Raw genomic sequence first — 21,191 nt, 5'->3', positions numbered from 1 at the left:
GAGAGACCTAGAAGCCTGGTTGGAGTCTGCACTTGAAATGTTGAAAAAGCCAAAGCAGCTGAGCCTTTGAGGGAGGGGTATTAACGCTGACATCATGGAATATCTGTGGCTACCACAAGTTGGAGGGCAAATGTTCCCCAGACTTAAAGAAGGCAGGAGTGATAATAGTACAAGAGACCATCGCTACAGCCTCAATTGATCTGGAAGGATTCTACACCTACTGCAAGCCGGTTATCAGGGGCCTGCACGGCCGACTTTCAGGTGGACTGTCAATTGCAGTAGACTCAAATCATGACTGCACACATCATGAGATACAAGTGAACTAAAAGGACCACGTGGCTGTTAACCTTCATCTGCCTAGCATCAATGTAAACTTGCTACTTGTAAATCTTTATCCCAACCATACTAATACCAAGATGGCAGATTTACATCAGGAGCTAGATCTCCTGTTTACGGATTGGTCTGGGAGGGGCGAACATGAATATATCATTGTGGGTGGGGACATGAATGCTGCCTGTGTACCATCACAACTCACATGGGGACTGGCTAACAATGCCAACAACCTAACTACCTAATCTGTACGATAGGGGGCGGCATGAAACCAATATTTTGAGTGGTGGACGAAATGGGGGAAATTCTTTTTGTGACAGAGGATTTGGGTCATTTGTGTGACCCAATGGGGAAGGGGTACCCCTGTGGTAGTTACCATTACCCGATAAACCTGGCTATATGCCTCCCCAGCCTTTATTATACTAGCAAGACTGGGCAGACTGTGAAGTGCAATGCCAGAGCATACTGGACCTTCAGAGCCAGATTGGAAAAAGAAATGTTGAATCTGGAGCTGAAAGGACTTAGGTTAACTGCTAACACTTATACTTGCACCCTATTGGAATGTATTAAGTGTTACACAATCATCCCTTTGATGTAAAGGCAAAGCAGGCGAAACAACAGAAGAGGGAGGCCATCAGAACCTCCTTAAAACATCGGCCGAACAGATCCGTCTTCCTAGCAGCTAAGAGAAGGATTGTTAGCAATTACAAACTCTCTCTAAGACGCATCAGTAGGGACAAAATAATCAAACAGAACGAAGAGGTGGTGAAGACTCTTAACCAGAAAGACACTGTACATTTCTTGAAAAAAATGGGAGCAGTTACTAAAGGGGCCCAAAATTGCTTGGAATGCAAAATCACGGCCGTGAGTGGGAATGCTACATTGCCAACAAGTACACAAGGCCACGTGAGGAGTGTGAGATGCAACTAAGAGTCCCGGCGCAGAACCAATGGGCTCTCCAATGGGCGATCAGTGATATTCTGTGGGCAAATTGGTAGGGCCCAACCATCAAGCATCTCATCTATGTTCCTCTCTGCCTCTCCTCTTTTTGTATCTTTCCTCCTTGCCACACCGCCACACACTGAGCAGGTGCCAGGCAGGGTCACTGGACCCTCTACCAGAGGGAAAGCTGTGACAACTGAATTCCTGGCTAACACCCAGTGTAAGGCATCTGCAACATGGAGGCTGGATCCATCACTGGGGGTGGGCCAGGGCATCCTGAAACATCACTTCTAGTAAAGCCAACCCCAAGGGTATAAATGTTACTTGGCTACTCGTATTGACTGATTTCATGTGTACAGCTCTACAGCTCACATTTACCCCCCTTGAGATCATCCCTCACTAGCCTGACTGTAGATCAACTGAAAGGTCTGTGTAAAGCTAGGGGTCTGCCTCTGAAAGGAAGACAATGTGAACCAAGTACAAGGTTGTTAAATCACCTAAGTATGGGGAGTGTTAGGGAGAATTCTCATTTGATGGCTAATTTCCCTCACCTAGTGAGTCCCTCAGCAGCTTTGCTGGATCTCTGGAGTTATTTCTTTCCACTTGGTAACTTGGTAAAGAGTGTGAGCTTTTTCCCCCCACTCTTACCCATGTTTTGCTATGTGTCTTTTTCTCTGTTTTTGTGATTGTGGACTCTGGAGTACACCACTTCAGTAGCCCCCTTCTTTTGTGTGTTACACAGCACCTTCCATGCAGTGAGACAGGGTTGTCGTTCAGACTTCTCACCGAATTCATTTCTGAGGATGACTACTGTCCCCCAGAAAAGGGTAAAGTTGCCATTTACTTTACTTAGTCAATTTAACCACAGACCCAGCACACCCCATCTTACATGGAGTACTGGAAGGGGTTAATTCTTAGCCCTTTTTATCTGTACCTCCTAGAGCATTGTTTTACTGTTTTAACATTGAGACATGTGGCAGTGGTATCTACCCTAACTTTTCTACCGCGATTATCTTATATAAATGTGGTAATATTTTAGGCTATTACATTAGCCTCAAACTTAAACCCGCTCGACCAAATGCTTTTTCTTTTGGCTCCGGTGCGGTTTATTTGCCATTTCTTTTTGTTAAAGTCCTTCTTGTGTTCTCCTTTGCGAGGCAAACCAGGTTTGCCTTCTTTGTTCACTGTCTTTTGGCGGGCTTCTGCCAAGAAGACCTCCTCTAGGCGCCTGGGTGTCTAAGTGGGCTGAATGTGAGGGAGGGGTGTAGTCACCCTCTGCACAGGGTATCCTAGGAAACCCAAGTCGCACTTTTTCATGATTGGCTGAGGTGGTTGTCCGGGCTGGACAACCCCCCTGCTGTGTGATTGACAGCCAGGTTGTGTGAATGGGGGATTTTCGCATAAAAGGGAGGTCTCTTGGGCTGGAAGTCAGAGAGTCGCCACTGGAACTACAAGGAACCAAAGAGAAGCGGAGGAAAGGTCAACTGCTGCAACTATCCCATCCCAGTGAAGCCCTGCTGCAATCCTGAGATATCTACCCTTCAACGACTAAGAGAAGATCCAGTCCGGAGTCTTCTTCCCTTGAGCCTGGTGGGGATAACCAGCTCGTCTTCTTCAGCCAGAGGATTTCTTCGTGGTCATAATCGCTGCACACTGCTGTAGTGGTCCGGATAGCCACCTGAAGACCCTCTCCTGTTTTTAAGGAGCACACCTTTTATTCATCGTCGCTGCCTGCCAGCCTCATCCCTATGTGGTGCAGACCCCCTCATCGTCCTTCTTCATGCCGAAGCTCCTGAAATCGTGGGTCTGCAGGAAACTACCAGGAACAACTGCCGTGGCACCAGCTTCTTCATTGAGAAAGGTACTGTGTCCTGCTTGAGGAATTTGGGTGAATCCATATTTCTCGTCTATAAGGCTTGTTCTTATTTTTCCCTCCTTCTTATAACTTTTGCTTCCGAACATTGACAATATCTAAGTACTCTTGGCTATGCTGAATTGTGAGTATGTATCACCCTAAACTTGATGTGTTGGATTGGTTGAGTATGTTTGAATATAGTCTGCAAGGAATACATGGGAATGATTTGATTAAATGGCTCATGTCTAGTCTCCCCCTGAATGACTGTGATGCTGTTATGGAGTTGAGTGCCAGTGACAGAAAAGACTATTGGCCTCATTACGAGTCCGGCGGTAACCGCGGCGGTAAAACCGCCTGGTTACCGCCGGACTCGTATTACCATTCCGCCTCCGTGATTCCCAGAATTACCGGGGCATTACAACCCCGGTTTTCCGGGAATCATGGAGGCGGAATGGTGTAAATCCCCATTCCCATTGAGTCCTTTGGGAATCGGGATCATGGAAACACCGGCAGCATCTCGTAATGCTGCCGGTGTTTCCTCGTCCGCCTGCATGCGGGAGGTGTTAAACCCACCAGGTCAGACCTGGCGGGAACATCACCTCCCGCCTGCAGGGGTCGGGATCAGGCGGTCCGGAAAAAACGGTGGCGGCGGGTTTACCGCCACCGTTATTTCCGGACCGCCTTGGTCGTAATGAGGCACTACTAGCCAGATTTTGGAAGACTCCTTCCCAGTATCTTAAGAGGTTTAGGACCCTCAAAGTGACTGATGGTACCCCTTGGGCTACCTGGGTATGTGAATGTTTGAAAAACTTAGATGGGTGGGTTAAGGGTTACAGAGTGAACTCCTTTGAAGGAATGACAAATCTATTTTTGCTTGAATCTATTTTTGATGCCTGCGTTCCTGAGCTGAGACAGCACTTGGCTGACTCAAAGGAAATTGATCCTAAAAGGCTGACTTGTGGGTAGCCAACAGGGCCACTCATAAGAAAGCTGTGGCTGCTCACAGGAAGGAGGAGGGGAAGCAGCACAAGAAAGAGGGTAAAGAAAATAAATTCTAATTCCAACCATCCAAAAGAGGGCCACAAACAAAATAAGGGTAGATCCCATGGGAAACCTGGTTGGTCTAGTGAACCCTCTGGTTCCAAACCAGAGGGAGGTCAACAGAAACCCCAATTTCAGAGAACACTTTGTAAATGTTTTGTATGTGGGTCTGTCAATTGGGATTCCAGATGTAAGGTAAACCTAAAGGGGTGCACACAGGTCACAGCCAAACAGCTAAACAGTAGCTCCAGCACTTACAGCCTCCAGGGTTTAACGCCACAAGGGTGGAGGTGCCGGCGCCAAATGCTTCCTGAAAGAGTCATGTGATCCATCACGTGACCGTGTGGTGGACCGCCCCTCCTGGGAACGATACGGGCAGCAAGAGCAGGTGATCGCAGTGCTGCGTGAGGATAGATACAGCAGGTAAGCACAAGGCACAACATACTGTCAGCGCACTCTCAGAGAGTGAAATTCTGAAGCAATCGAATGTTCATATTCTCACGCAAATAATATGATGTTCCTATTCGAAAATTACATAATACCTTCAATGATTTACAAAATAAGCTGTTTTAAGAACACCTCTGACATGTGAGCATTAATTCAGGGCTCTTATTCAGCCAATCAACTCCTGACATTGCACGAGTCACGCAGTTACACCTAATTATAAGAATAATACATAACATTCAACCTCGGTGTGTAACCTGCAGTGTGTTACCCCAATACGGGTGTAAGTTTCAAAATATAAATGAGCTGCTGGTATTTAAGTCTGCTTAGATGAGGATGAGTGGCACTGCGGACAAATGATATAGAGGAAGACTCACCTGTTTCTACTCCATTTTGATTGCAGATGGACACCAGAATAATGGTAAGTACTCACTTTAAATACTCATGCTATTTACTAGGTGGTGATTTGCTCTTGGACTGGAAACCAGTGAAAGGTTCAAGGTTACGATAAAGACATTGGGGGTCATCACAAGTTGGTCAGTATTCTGCCGGGATATCGCCCAACGCAGATAGTGTTACCACAACTGGGCCCGGCTCTATTAGCGCTGGATCCTGAGTTGTGGTGGGTTGCTAAGCCCCATTTATAATGGGTCCATTGGGGCATTTTTGGTGCAATCGCTGCCGTAATTGCGCAGAAAATGGGCGGGAAGTCAGCGTATTTATCTCCAGCTCTGAGCTGGGGGTGAATCTGCTGACATTCCACTCAACTCATAGTTGTGCGGAGCCGTAATGCGGCAGTAATAGCATTACCACCATATTTTTACTGTTCCTCCCAACTTGTGATAGGCCCATTATCTTTAAGTCTCTGATGTAGGAATTACATTGGAAACATTGCCTTAGTTAGACACTATTTTACAGCTGTGTGTAGCCTGCAGTCTGTTAACGCAGCTTACGTTTCAAAACATAAATGAGCTGCTGGTATTTAAGTCTGCTTAAACGACGATGGGTAGCACTGTGTACAAAAGATACAGAAGAAGCCTCATCTGTTTCTATTCCCTTTTAAATGCAGGTGGCAGCCAGGGTCATCGTAAGTACTCACTTTAAATAACCTTAATGTTTAATGAATTTTTATTTGCTCTTGTACTGGAAACCAGCTCAAGTTTCCGATGAGGACTTATTTTCAAGTCTCTTGCTTTTCACTAGCACACCTCTGCAAAGTCCAGTCCTTCTAGGAGCTTTCAACAGTGTAGACCAAAGAGGTCTTGAGATAAGACAGTTCCATAAAAAAGGAGAGTCTCAAGGTTTACCTTTATCAATTTCAAGACAATATAGTTCAGAGTCAGTCCTGGTGTCTCTCTTCCCCAAGTTTCAAATAATATAATCCAAACAAAAAAGGTCTTGAAGCTCCGTTCCCAAGACAACACAAAAAGGTTGCCCAGTCACAGGGTACCCTTCCCCAACACTTCTAATAATGGAATCCAAACAAAAGAGGTCTTGAGACTCCGTTCCCAAGACAACACAAAAAGGTTGCCCAGTCACAGGGTTTCCTTCCCCAAGACTTCAAATAATAGAATCCAAACACAAGAAGGGTCTTGAGGCTCAGCCCCAAAACAGCACAAAAAGGTCACCCAGTCTCAGGGTTCCCTTCCCCAGGACTTCAAATAATAGACTCCAAACAGTGTGCATCTCGGGCTGCAGAACGACTCAGCACGGCTCCCATCAGCGCTTCGCCTTTCTCTCCTTTCCTTGCAGTTTACCCCCCTTGTATAGACCCATTCTGTATAAATGGGTTGCAGATGTGAGTCCTTTGTTTTAATTGACTGACCATAGTTAGGCTTATTAGTGGGACATGCCCAGTCTTTGCATAGGTACTCCCTGAGGCCCTCTTCCTTGTCTCAGCTCGAAAGTGGCGTTTCAGCACGCTGGTGTGCATTACTCTCAGTCGCCTCTTCCTCGTCCCAGTACTGTTAAATGTCAAATGAGGGAAAGTGAGGGGAACGGACCTACAATAGCCCATAAAGGTGGGGAAAGGGTCAGGTTTATCATCTATAGGAAAAGGAGGGTAACCTGTCTTGCCTAAGGGGTCCCCATATTTACCCCCTTTTTGCCCTTTCCCTCTTACGTCTAGACTGATAGTATCTCATACCCTTTTCTCCATCAATGGCACATGGAGAACAATATCCCATTACTGTCCTTGGAATAGAGGGTTCTTTTTGGAAAGACAATGGGAAATACTGTGTCTTGCCTGAGTATGTCTCTCTCCCAGTCCCTAAGGACCCTCCAACGAGATGATCCTTCCTTGCTTCTCCACCCCCAGGGTCTGGATCCAAGAGTGATGGCATTTCCCTGGCCACCTGTGCAGAAGATCCCAAGGGAGTGGAAGTGAGAACACCCTCAGGATTCTCAATCAGTACACAAATGCACAGGCTACCATAAACAGGTCCTTATCAGACAATGGCTGTAAACTGTCACAGAACGCGATTTTAGTAATCCTTGTAACTGCTCTGATTAAATGTTTTATGTGAGCTGGAATTCCGCTCCGTGCTGTCTCAAGCAGCTGGCATTGTGACACCACAACTGAAGAGTAATAACTGATTACAGAGCACTGGTGATGTCATTTTCTTATTACCGGTCAGTAGTGATGTCACAACTAGCCTGTAATAAGAACTTTATTTACAGTTGTTCAAAGTGGGATTGGAAAAACCACTACTGCACAAGCCATGCATTTCAGTACATCTCACTGTCTCAGACTATTTCTGGTCACAGAGAATCAATATTTTGAGTTTTCCTGAATGAGCCACATGGGTACCACTCATCCCAAACAGGGCAGCGTTTCAGCCTAGGCTGCTGAATATAAAATGCAGCTGTGCCGCTGGAACACACAATTTACATGGTAAATCATTAGACAGGTTGGCTGTAACACAAAAACCTGTTTAGAGCGTAACCATAACTAGCGACGTAGCTAGAGACATGGCTCTGTCTGGCCTGAGAACTGGAGAAATGGTCACATGGGACACCAGTTACCAGGCAGTTCCTGAATGTGTTTGATGAAGCAATCTACTACGATCAGAGAGTTTGTGGAGGGAGAGCAGAATTGTACAAGCATGAGATGTGGATGTAGCGGGGTGATCTTTTACTCACCTTATTGTGAGACAGGTGTTGGCAGGCACACAATATACATCTTATGCCTTTACTCATATCCTGCCCCACCTCTTACTAGTCTCCAAATGCTGCTCCCCTGGGTTCTAGATTACCCTAAACAGCCTGACCCAGCTCTCACCAGTCTCCAAATGCTGCTCCCCTGGGTTCCAGATTACCCTAATCGCCTGACCCAGCTCTCACCAGTCTCTAAACGCTGCTCCCATGGGTTCTAGATTACCCTGAAGAGCCTGACCCAGCTCTTACCAGTCTCCAAACACTGCTCCCCTGGGATCCAGATTACCCTGAAGAGCCTGACACAACTCTCACCAGTCTCCACACGCTGCTCCCCTGGGTTCTAGATTACCCTGAAGAGCCTGACCCAGCTCTTACTAGTTTCCACATGCTGCTCCCCTGGGTTCTAGATTACCCTGTAGAGCCTGACCCAGCTCTCACCAGTCTCCAAACACTGCTCCGCTGGGTTCTAGATTACCCTGAAGAGCCTGATGCAGCTCTCACCAGTCTCCACACGCTGCTCCCCTGGGTTCTAGAATACCCTAATGAGCCTGACCCAGCTCTCACTTTCTCCAAATGCTGCTCCCCTGGGTTCTAGATTACCCTGAAGCACCTCACCCAGCTCTTACCTGTCTCCAAACCCTGCTCCCCGAGAGTTCCAGATTACCCTGAAGAGCCTGAACCAGCTCTCACCAGTTTTCAAATGCTGCTCCCCTGAGTTCTAGATTACCCTGAAGAGCCTGACCCAGCTTTTACCAGTCTCCAAACGCTGCTCCCCTGGGTTCTAGATTACCCTGAAGAGCCCTGCTGCGAATGTGGTGAAGGTAGGAAAAGTCAGAAAGTCAGGCAGGATCCCCAAATGCCCCTAAGGGAAAAGACACACAGAAGAAGTAACTGGCCCACAAAAGGAAAGGCAGACACAGGAAGGCAGGTGTACAGTTATTTTAGTCACATGTTCATTCAGACTTTTCACTTCCGGAACCAGCAGAGATTTATTACAAAACGGGAAATCCCAAGACAATATAAACAAATTAAACTAATACTAAATAGCTGCGTATCTAAACATTAAAACAACACAAAATAAATGAGTCCTTTCCAACAATAAAAATATACAAAAAGTCTGTAAAAAATATAAAAGTCCTTAAAGTGCACTGTACAAAAACTACATCTATGCACGTTACTTCAGAGACGATCTGACCATGGCTGATTCAAGGTCTTTGCTGCTGCTGCTCTCTTAATGTTCTCTGGGTCGTGACACACTCTCTCGAGATGGTCCTGGCAGGAAGAAGCAAGGGAGACAGCAGGTAACATCAGCAGCAATGTGTGGGCTCCAAAGTTCTAAAATATAAATGAGCTGCTGCTATTTAAGTCTGCTTAAATGGAGATGAGTAGCACTGCAGACAAATGATACAGAGGAAGACTCACCTGTTTCTGTTCCCTTTTTATTGCAGCTGGTGGCAAGCATGATGCTCGTAAGTACTCACTTTAAATACTTGTGCTATTTACTAAGTTTTGATTTGCTCTTGGACTGGAAACCAGTGAAAGTTGAAGGCTACGATGAGGACATTGGGGGACATCACAAGTTGGGCAGTATTCCTGCAGTATATCCGATGGGATATCGTCCAATGCAGATAGTGTTACCACAACCAGGCCCGAGCTATTAGCGCCAGATCCTGAGTTGTGGTGGAGCGGTAAGCCCCCATTTATATTGGGTCCATTGCACCCAATGGGGCATTTTTGGTGCAATTGCTGCAGTAATTGCACCGAAAATGGTTGGGAAGTCAGCATATTTACCTCCAGCTCTGAGCTGGGGGTGAATCTGCTGACTTTCCACCCAACTCATAGTAATAGCATCACCGCCGTATTTTTACTGCTCCGCCCAACTTGTGATGGGCCCATTATCTTTAAGTCTCTGAAGTAGGAATTACATTCGAAACACTGCCTTAGCTAGACACTATTTTGCAGCTGTGTGTAGCCTGCGCTGCTGCTATTTAAGTCTGCTTAAAGCAAGAAGAGTGGCACTGTGTACACATGATACAGAGGAAGCCTCACCTGTTTCTGTTCCCTTGTAATTGTAGCTAAAGACCCGATTAGTAAGTACTCACTTTAAATACTCTTGATGTTCAATTGATTTTGATTTTCTCTTGGACTGGAAACTAGTTCAAGGTTCCAATGTGGACATTATTTTCAAGTGTCTTGCTTTTCACTAGCACACCTCTGCAAAGTCCAGTGCTTCTAGGAGCTTTCACCAGGTGTAAAGAATCCTTCCACCAGGAGAAAGTACGTCTTTGGAATTTGAGTACTTTAACAGAGAAAAGCAAATGATATTTTATTTGAGATGGTATGTCTTTGGCTGCCAAGGAGTCCCAGCCTTTACAGAACAACACCAGAGATTGATGAAGGGATGGGAAAGGTCTTTATGGCTCCATAAGGGCCTCCTATGGTCCATTGGGCGTCTACTTTCTTTCACATGCGTCTGTGCCTCTTATATCCCTGCGTTAATGGCGCACCTTGAGTTTCTGGTTATGCTCTTGACAGATGATTACTGCATGTTCATTTAAATAAAAACTCAATAACATGGCCATTCCATACTTGGAATCCTGTGGAAAATCCACAGAATCCAGGTGTTATATAATGGTAACCGATGTTGGCAATCATTCCGCAGATTTACCGCTGAATTACCACCAAAATAAGACTGAGGTCCACTGGTATCACCTTTAATAAGTGTCCTCACTTTATGTATTCTTAGAGATTTTCCAGCTGCTGATACATAGACTCAAAATTCAACCTGTTTGTAGTAATAAACAAATAATGTGCAGTTTCTAATGTGTTGCAGAAAAATAGTTTAAGCATTTTAATTAAATGCATTTAAAAAAGCAATAGCATGCAGATTCTGGCTCTCGTGTGTTGAACTGTAGCAGTGATGAAGGCATCATGAAGTAGGACACAGACAACAGACTTCAAGTTCAAACAAATAATATATTTATCAACTTAAATGTCAGGATGGTTGAAGGCCTAAGTTGCCCTGTGCTAAGGTGGAATTTCCCTAATGGAACACAACTAAAGAAAGTCTGAGTCAGAGTTCAATTTAATAGTCTGTCTGTATTCAAAACCTAATCTTGCCCTCACAACTAAACAAACAAATGTGCGAGGATGTCAAAGTCAAAGGGTAGAGGGCTTGCAGTGTGTGTGTGTGTGTGTGTGTGTGTATGGGTATTCCGTCGAATGGAGAGTGTATGTAGTTTCTGGAATGGAAGGAGCTGATGTCAGTGAGAGACGGTTGGGGAGGCCGAGGAGGTTGACTGAATACTAACCGACCTATATAAGACTTTCCTGAATAGCGTCTTGTAACAACACAATCCTGAAGTCTGATGCCTCATATGTCACTTGGCGACGACGGTGGGCATGGGTGAATGGTGTAGATTGGGAGTATGTTGTGAGGAGTAGGGCTAAAGCACATTGTTTTTCACTGTATTGCTATACTGGTGTTCGCCCTTCGAGTTGAGCAGAGGGAGACGGGTGAGTTGTAAGTTATGTCCCCCGTGGATGAAAAGAGCAAGGTGGACATGAGACAGTATTTTACAAGCGAGGAAGTGTATTGAAGAAAGACAAGTAGTAAGCAAAAGGAACTATGACAGAAGAAAGACTGTCAGAGTGAGCTGTGTGGGGATTGGAGATGTGGTGAGAGCCAAGTTACCAGCACCTTTAAGAGATGGTCCGTTGAAGTGGTCCAAACCCTTTTGAGTGATGAAAGTCTTTCATATTGCGGTTATGATGGAAGGTGGGAGGACGTGGAACATGAGAAGAGTGGCGCGAATGGAAGAGCATGAAAGAGCATGAAAGCTCTGAGTTGGTGAGTGAGGAGAGGATGAACAAGACAGGAGGGAGGATAATGGACTAAGGTGGGGGTGTGATATGAGGATGAGAGGAGTGGTTGGTGGAAACAGGTAATCCATAAGGAAGGGGAGAATTGCAGGGAGATTTGCGAATCATGTTATGGGATTATGTAAAATTTTGAGGAAGTGTGCTGTGTCGAAGTCTGTGTCCTCTGTGTGTATGTGTGAAGGGTGTGGATGGGTGTTCCCTAAAATGTAGGGTGTACGTAGGTTCTGGAATTGATGGAACTGATGTCAGTGAGAGACTGTTGGGGAGGCCGAGGAGGATGGCTGAATACCAAGGGCCTATATAACACTTTCCTGAATAAAGGATATAACAACAGGATCCTGAAGTCTGATGCCTCATACTTCACTAAGAAACTGTATTAAGGTTCTGAGCTTTATCCATCTCACAACCTTCTCTCAGCAAAAGAAAGTTTCATAAAAAAGAAAGTTTTAAGGTTTTACCTTTATACATTTCAAGGCAATATAATTCAAGGTCAAATGTAGGGGTCCCCGACCCCAAGTTTCAAATAATGTAATCCAAACCAAAGAGGTCTTGAGATAAGAAAGTTCCATAAAAAAGAGCGTCTTAAGGTTTACCTTTATCCATTTCAAGACAATATAGTTCAGAGTCAATCCTGGGGTTTCTCTTCCCCCTTGAAGCTCCGTTCCCAAGACAACACAAAAAGGTTGCCCAGTCTCTGGGGGCCCTTCGCTAAGACTTCAAATAATACAATCCAAACAAAAGAAGTCTTGAGACTCTGTTCCGAAAACAACACAAAAAGGTCACCCACTCTCAGGGTTTCCTTCCTCAAGACTGCAAATAATAGAATCCAAACAAAAGAGGTCTTGAGTCCCTGTGATCAAAAATCACAAAAGGTTGCTAAGTCTCAGGGTTCCCTTCCCCACGACTTCAAATAATAGAATCCAAACAAAAGAGGTCTTGAGGCTCCATTCCCAAGACAACACAAACAGGTTGCCGAGTCACAGGGTACCCTTCCCCAAGACTTCAAATAATAGAATCCAAACAGTGTGCATCTCGGGCTCCAGAATGGCTCAGCATGGCTCCCATCAGCGCCTCGCCTCTCTCTCCTTTCCTTTACACCCGTTCTGTATAAAAGGGTTGCAGATGTGAGTCCTTTCTCTTAATTGACTGACTATAGTTAGGCTTATTAGTGGGACATGCCCAGTCTTTGCATAGGTACTCCTTGAGGCCCTCTTCTTCGTCTCAGTACCAAAATGGTGTTTCAGCACACTGGTGTTCATTGCTCTCAGTCGCCTCTTCCTCGTCCCAGTACTGTTAAATGTCATATGAGGGAAAGTGATGGGAACGGACCTACAATAGCCCATAAAGGTGGGGGTAGGGTCAGGTTTGTCATCTATAGGAAAAGGAGGGTAACGTGTCTTGCCTAAGGGGTCCCCATATTTAGCCCTTTTTGCCCTTTCCCTCGTACGTCTAGACTGATAGTATCTCATACCCTTTTCTCGATCAATGGCACATGGAGAACAATATCCCATTACTGTCCTTGCAATAGATGGTTCCTTATGGAAAGAAAATTGGGAAATATTGTGTCTTTCCTGAGTATGTCTCTCTCCCAGTCCCCAGGAACCCTCCACCCAGATGATCCTTCCTCGCTTCTCCACCCCCAGGGTCTGGATCAAAGAGCAATGGCATTTCCCTGGCTACCTGTGCAGAAGATCCCAAGGGAGTGGAAGTGAGAACACCCTCAGGTTTCTCATACAGTGTACAAATACGTCTGCTACCATACACAGGTCCTTATCAGACAATGGCTTTAAAGTTTTACAGAACGCTATTTTAGTAATCCTTTTAACAGCTTTGATTAAGTGCCGTATGTGAGCTCCGTGCTGGATCAAGCAGCTGGCATTGTGACATCACAACTGAAGAGTAATAACTGACTACAGAGCACTAGTGATGTCATTTTCTTATTACAGGTCAGTAGCGATGTCACAACTAGCCTGTAATAAGAACATTATATACAGTTGTTCATAGTGGGACTGGAAAAACCACTTCTGCACAATCAATTAATTTCAGTAATCTCACTATCTCAGTTTCTATTTCTGATCATAGAGAATCAATATTTTGAGTTTTCCTAAATGAGCCACATGGGTACCACTCATCCCAAACAGATCAGCGTTTTAGTCTAGGGTGCTGAATATAAAATGCAGCTGTGCCGCTGGAACACACGATTTACAGGGTAAATCATTAGACACGCTGCCTGTAAAACAAAGCCCTGTTTAGAGTGTAACCATAACTAGCGACGTAGCTAGTGAAAGGTCACAGATACAAACATGCTACGGCCACCTGGCTGCCACATGGGCGTCGGTCGGACCCGGACAACTGCAGTCTCCACCCACGTGATGCGTAGTGCAGCGATGACTGACTGGATCTGCCTTCCTAATCTTGTCTGCTTAACCCGTAGAAATATTCTCCTGCAAGTGGAGAGATGGATTTAGCCAGTTGTGGATTCAAGTGATGGCACCCCCACAGTCCTCCCCAACTAATCACCTCCGAAATGCCCTCACAGCAATCTCACCTTATATTCTTGAAAGATGAGCTCTCCATCCTGTGTGGATTTGCAGGGGCGCGTTGATTCCAGTTACTTCACTGGTTTGAAGGCTCGGGAGAGTTCCGGAGAGTATTGACTCTGAGGTTCCTGGTGAGGACCAGTAAGTATTAAGTTCATAGAGTTCAATTTGTCCGATGTTCACTCTTGTTCCCCCTTCCTTTCTTGTCTTGCAGATGGCTCATGAAAAGATGCTCTTGTGGCAGCTGGTGGCGCTCAGGTAAGAGTCTGTATTACCCGGCGCTGTCCGGTAAATGTTGCACGAGGAAAACGTGTTGTTTTGTCTCTCTTTACAGATGCGGCACGTGAAAATATGGAGAGTCACAAAAGGATGCCTCCGGTGGTAAATCAGGTAAGTCTATGGTGGTAAGAATTATATTTGTTGGTTCCCTCGGCTCACCTTGTGGTTTTCTTTTGTCTCCTAAGTGACGAAGTTCGGCGAAGAAATGATGGAGGCAGCGCCGACCCAAAGGATGCTGTGAAGACTGCTGAGTATGGCGCGGCGCTGCAGCTGGAGGTGCGGCGCGTGCAGAAATGATGTTCTTTACAGGTCCGGAGACAAGATGGATCCAGAATCAGGTGTGGAATAGAAATAAGTTTGTTTTCTAACCTTGTCCCTTTCTTTCCTCTTTGTTTTAGGAGCTCCGGATTCGAGGTGGGCGTGGCAGAAGACTGGATGCAGGCTGCAGGCACGGTGAGCCTTACGCTGCTGGATGCAGAATAACGCGAAGCGTGTGTTGCTGGTCGGGCGTGGTTTAAATAGCCTCAAAAGTAGTCCCCGGTAAGAAGTCCCTAGAACCACACCCGAGTAAAAAAATAGTCCCTGTAGAAAAATAGTCCCTTTCAGGCTTCATGTGGATTGGAGCCATTTGCAGCATGGTCTGCCTGAGGTAAGTAATGACTATGAGCCTGGAGCCTTAGGCTCCAGGACTGATTCCTACTATGAGCCTGGCACATAAGGCGCCAGGACTGAACCCAGATAGCCCCTAGCCGGGGCTGCTGAGGTTTTACTAAATGTCTAGATGCCTGCTCCTGGGGCTGATGGGCTTGGTCCGGATGCCTGGGGGTAGGCATCATGACAGCATTCCCCCCCCAAGGCCCCTCCTAAAGTTCTTCTTCCCCTGGGCCCTGGTTTGTCTGGGAAGTTCCGATGGAATCTTTTCACCAACCGAGGTGCATGGACGTGGTCAATAGGTTCCCATGACCTTTCTTGTGGTCCGTAGCCCTTCCAATCGATTAAATAAAAAAGTTTTGATTTAACCATCTTGGAGTCCAGGATATTTTTTTACCTCGAATTCAGGTTCTCCATCTATCAAGATGGGGTCGGGTGGTTTGGTTAATCTTGTTCCTGGTTGAACTGGTTTTAAAAGTGAAACATGAAAGACAGGATAAATGCGCATATTAGAGGGTAATTCCAATTTGACGGCTACCGGGTTGATAATGGCCTTAATAGTGTAAGGTCCCAAATATCTAGGGTTAAAAGTCCGAGTTCCCTTCAGAGGTATGTGTTTTGTAGCCAGCCAAACTTGATCCCCAGTCTGGTATTGTGGAGTTTCACTTCTACGTTGATCAGCATTTTTCTTATATTACTCTTTTGCTTGTTTCAAATGTTCTGTTGCCTCTTTAAAGGCTTGTGTAATAGTAGAATGCAAATGACTAACTGTAGACATTTCTAAATGCTGAGGCGAATCTAGTTCTAAGGGTCGAGGGTGATGTCCATATATGGTATAAAAGGGGCTTTGTCCGGTTCCTGAATGTACAGAGTTATTGTATGCATACTCGGAAATCCATAAAATATCTTTCCAATTACTTTCGGTCTGGTGTAGCATGCAACGTAGGTACTGTCCAAGGATCTGGTTGGTCCTCTCCGTCTGACCATTGGTCTGGGGATGGTGACTGGTTGATAACCTCACGTCGATTTGCGCCAGTTGACAACATTTCTTCCAAAAATGTGAAATGAATTGACTACCTCGGTCAGAGACCAATACGGAAGGAAATCTGTGTATTCGAACAATGTTTTCGAGGAACTCCTGGGCCAGAATTGAAGCAGAAGCTAATCCCTTTAGAGGAATAAAGTGGGCCATCTTGGAAAAAAGATCCACAATAACTAGAATGGTGTTAAATCCATGACATGGAGGTAGATCTGTAATAAAGTCTAACGATAAGGTGTGCCATGGTGTAGGTGGAATATCCAAAGGTTGTAAGAGGCCAGCTGTTTTTTTCTTCTCACTTTTGTTTTGGGTGCAAATGCCACAAGACATTACAAATGACTTTACGTCTATTCGCCAGGTGGGCCACCAGAATTGTCTCTTAATTTTAGCTTCAGTTTTTGTGATACCTGGGTGTCCTTCCATCAGGGTGTCATGATAATTGGAGATGACTAGTTCTTGTAGTTCCTTGTGTGGTAGAAATAGTCGCCCTTGATAATAAGGCAGGTCATTGATGACTGAGTAGTCCGGGCCTTTCTTCACCCAGTCCTGCAGGGCTGTTGGATCGAAGAGTTGTTGGATCTTTACTTGAATATCCTCTAGTGTCTGTAGAGTGGTTATGCCAAGAATTCTTTGTTCTGAAATTATAGGCACTGGTTCCGGGTTCGCATATGTTTCTCCCATCCCTATTCGGGATAAGGCATCTGCCTTGCCATTTTTACAACCTGGTCGATAAGTGATCACGAAATCGAACTCGGCAAAGAACAATGCCCATCGAAGTTGACGCGACGATTAGGCCTTGGCTGTTTTTAAATACTGCAAGTTCCAGTGATCGGTGATTACCGTAATGGTATGCCTGGCACCGAGAAGATAATGCCGCCAAACCTTGAAGGCGGATTTGATGGCTAATAATTCTTTAACGGTAACCGCATAGTTTAACTCGGGTGCCGAGAACTTTCTCAACCAAAATGCTACTGTGTGAAGTTGACCGGTTTCAGGATCCTTCTGGGACAGGACAGCTCCCATGGCTGAACTGGATGCATCAGTTTCAACTATGTATGGAAGTTCGAGGCGTGGATGCTTTAAGACAGGTGCAGACGTGAATTTCGCTTTCAACTCTTGGAAGGTCTTTTCAGCTTCTTCGGTCCACAAGAAGCATTTGTTTTTTCGCAAAAGTGCTGTGATAGGGTGTACAATATGTGAGAAATCCAGAATGAATCTGCGGTAGAAATTAGCAAATCCGAGCATGCTTTGTACCCCTTTAACTGAACTGGGTAATGGCCACTTGAGGATTGCGTCCACCTTTCGAGAGTCCATTCGGACTCCTTTTGGAGTCAGGATAAATCCAAGGAATTCAACTTCTGTAGCATGAAAAACGCATTTTTCCAATTTTGCATATAACTTGTGCTGGCGTAGCTTCTCAAGGACTGCACCAACATGCTTCACATGGTCTGATTCTGAAGAGGAGTACACTAGAATATCGTCTATGTATACAACAACACAGACGTCAATGAGTTCACGAAGGACATCGTTCATAAAATACTGGAAGGCTGCTGGTGCATTGCACAACCTGAAGGGCAGCACCTGGTATTCGAATAAACCGTACTTAGTGCGAAAAGCAGTTTTCCATTCGTCACCTTTCTTTACATGTACCAGATGATATGCCCCTCGGAGATCTAATTTAGTGTAGATTCAAGCGTCCTTTACTTGGTCTAGTAATTCGAGGCAATGGATATCGGTTCTTAACCGTGATCTGATTTAATGCGCGGTAGACTATGCACATTCTGAGGTCACCTTCTTTTTTAGGCACTAAGAACAAAGCTGAAGATGCAGGGGACTTAGATGGACGAATGAAGCCATTAGAAAGGTATTGGTCCAAGTATTGTCGTAGGTGAAGGTTTTCGGGTTCCGTAAGGACGTAGATCCTACTACATGGAGGTTTTGCACCGGGTATGAAATCGATTTGACAATCATATGATCTGTGAGGTGGTAAGGTGTTTGCCTGTTCCTTTTGGAAAACATCCTGGAATTCTTGATATTCCTGAGGTAACTGTACGACTGGAGTAGCGACTGTGGCCAGGCCTTGGTTCAAGGGTTTTTTTGGGTAACAAGTATGTGCACAATCCGGGAAGGTTATTCTCTTCTCTCGCCAATCAATACAAGGATTATGTGTTTCCAACCAAGGTATCCCCAGTATTATTTGGAACTGTGGGGCTTTGATTAAATCAAACACAATAGTCTCTCGATGCCCATCCTGACCCAATAGTGTCATCTCTGCGGTGGAATGAGTTACAGGCCCAGAGGCAATTTCAGTTCCATTGAATGTGGTGATGACATCCGAAGTGTTCTTTTTGCAGAGAGATAGATTCATCCTAGAAGCCAACTCGTGGTCCACATAGTTTCCTATGGCCCCGCTATCAATGTATGCCCTTACTGCGTGCATACGTGATGGCTGCCTTGGATCTATAAGGACCATTGGTATGATGAAGTGTGAGGTCTGAGTATCCTTCTTCAAGCTCGGCAAGCGGACCTCTACGCTTGTCGGGCGTGGTCGTTTCCTGAATCATGCTCTGTTTGATTTTTATCAGCAACTCCGACTACTTTTTTAGATGTTTTTATAGGGCAATCCCGTAGAAAATGTCCAGAGGCCCCACAGTACAGACACAATTGCATCTGCCGTCTTCTTTCTCTTTCCTTTTGAGTTATGGGTCCCTTTACCACCCCGATCTGCATCATTTCTGATACATCTGTTCCTTTGAGGGTAACATTGGGTTTAACCAATACCCGATTCTCGAACTTAGCTCGATCAGCCTTTCTATTCTGAAGTCGGTGGTCTAACTGGACCACTAAGTCTATATATTCTGTACAATTCTGAGGTGGGTTCACAACTTGGGCCAAAACGTCTTGGAGTTCAACCCGAACTCCACGATGAAATAATGTAATTCGTTTTACCTCTGGCAATCCGGTTTCCACCACTAACCTATTGAAAGTGGCGATATAGGTTAGAAGATCCTGGTTACCTTGTCGTAATGATAAAAGTTTGTTATCCAGGGACTGTCCCTGTGAATGTCTGGCAAATAGTCTTTCCATGCTCAATTGAAAACCTTGAAAATCCCGAAGAAGAGGGTCATCCTGGTTAACTAATGGAATTGACCAATCCGCTGCGCTGCCACTAAGATATGATAGTACAAAGGCTACTTTGGTTTGGTCGTTCGGAAAAGCTCCAGATCTGCATAAAAAGTGCAAGCGGCATTGGTTCATAAACACGGCAAACTTTTTTGGGTCCCCAGCAAAACGTTCGGGTGGAGCTAAAGGAATGCTCCCTGGTAGAACCACTTGCACAGGATTGCTCGATGAAACAGGAGTTGGATTCCCCCCGAGTCCAGGTAATGGTGTTTGCCCAGCTTGGTTTTGTAGTAATTGTCTAGCAAGATCATCAGTGCGCTCCTTTGACACAATCAGTTCTCTCCTGAGGGCATTAGTCTCTTGGCGCGCGGAGTGCACTTCTGCCCTAAGTTCCCCTAACAATAGGGCTAGTTGGTCGGTTTCTGAGGTTTCCATAACGCCCGGGTGGGGATTTGTAGATAGGCTTCGTGTTCTGTTACGCCCACCTGGCTCCCACAGGGGCGTCGGTCGGACCCGGATAGCTGCAGTCTCCACCCACGTGATGCGTAGTGCAGCGATGACTGACTGGATCTGCCTTCCTAATCTTGTCTGCTTAACCCGTAGAATATTCTCCTGCAAGTGGAGAGATGGATTTAGCCAGTTTTGGATTCAAGTGATGGCACCCCCACAGTCCTCCCCAACTAATTACCTCCTAAATGCCCTCACAGCAATCTCACCTTATATTCTTGAAAGATGAGCTCTCCATCCTGTGTGGATTTGCAGGGGTGCATCGATTCCAGTCACTTCACTGGTTTGAAGGCTCGGGAGAGTTCCGGAGAGTATTGACTCTGAGGTTTCTGGTGAGGACCAGTAAGTATTAAGTTCCTAGAGTTCAATTTGTCCGATGTTCACTCTTGTTCCCCCCTTCCTTTCTTGTCTTGCAGCTGGCTCGTGAAAAGATGCTCTTGTGGCAGCTGGTGGCGCTCAGGTAAGAGTCTGTATTACCTGGCGCTGTCCGGTAAATGTTGCACGAGGAAAACGTGTTGTTTTGTCTCTCTTTACAGATGCGGCACGTGAAAATATGGAGAGTCACAAAAGGATGCCTCCGGTGGTAAATCAGGTAAGTCTTTGGTGGTAAGAATTATATTTGTTGGTTCCCTCGGCTCACCTTGTGGTTTTCTTTTGTCTCCTAAGTGACGAAGTTCGGCGAAGAAATGATGGAGGCAGCGCTGACCCGAAGGATGCAGTGAAGACCGGTGAGTATAGCGCGGCGCTGCAGCTGGAGGTGCGGCGCGTGCAGAAATGATGTTCTTTACAGGTCCAGAGACGAGATGGATCCAGAATCAGGTGTGGAATAGAAATAAGTTTGTTTTCTAACCTTGTCCCTTTCTTTCCTCTTTTTTTAGGAGCTCCGGATTCGAGGCGGGCGTGGCAGAAGACTGGATGCAGGCTGCAGGCACGGTGAGTGTTACGCTGCTGGATGCAGAATAACGCGAAGCGTGTGTTGCTGGTCGGGCGTGGTGTAAATAGCCTCAAAAGTAGTCCCAGGTAAGAAATCCCTAGCACCACACCCGAGTAAAAAAATAGTCCCTGTAGAAAAAAAGTCCCTTTCAGGCTTCATGTTGGATTGGAGTCATTTGCAGCAAGGTCTGCCTTAGGTAAGTAATGACTATGAGCCTGGTGCCTTAGGCGCCAGGACTGATTCCTACTATGAGCCTGGCGTTTAAGGTGCCAGGACTGAACCCAGATAGCCCCCAGCTGGGGCTGCTGAGGCTTTACTAAATGTCTAGATGCCTGCTACCGGGGCTGATGGGCTTGGTCCGGATGCCTGGGGGTAGGCATCATGACAAAACATGGCTCTGCCTTACCTGAGAACCGGAAAAATGGTCACATGGGACGCCAGTTACCAGGCAGTTCCTGAATGTGTTTG

The 21,191-nt window shown here is 45.8% G+C and overlaps 1 long non-coding RNA gene across 1 annotated transcript in view; it reads left to right on the top strand.

Moving 5' to 3' along the window:
• LOC138565999 (uncharacterized) overlaps positions 1-21,191 on the top strand; it is a 132,435-nt gene that overhangs the window by 19,174 nt on the left and 92,070 nt on the right. Inside the window, exons 2-4 of the long non-coding RNA XR_011301773.1 lie at positions 5,016-5,033; positions 5,682-5,699; positions 9,217-9,237. This is a non-coding gene — a long non-coding RNA (uncharacterized lncRNA). The remainder of the gene's footprint in view (positions 1-5,015; positions 5,034-5,681; positions 5,700-9,216; positions 9,238-21,191) is intronic.

The sequence above is a fragment of the Ambystoma mexicanum genome, chromosome 1p, assembly GCF_040938575.1.
Source record: "Ambystoma mexicanum isolate Mex_15411 chromosome 1p, UKY_AmexF1_1, whole genome shotgun sequence".
Taxonomy (NCBI): Eukaryota; Metazoa; Chordata; class Amphibia; order Caudata; family Ambystomatidae; genus Ambystoma; species Ambystoma mexicanum.
The sequence above is the reverse complement of the archived record's forward strand: the minus strand, read 5'-3'. Positions and strand labels throughout refer to the sequence as shown.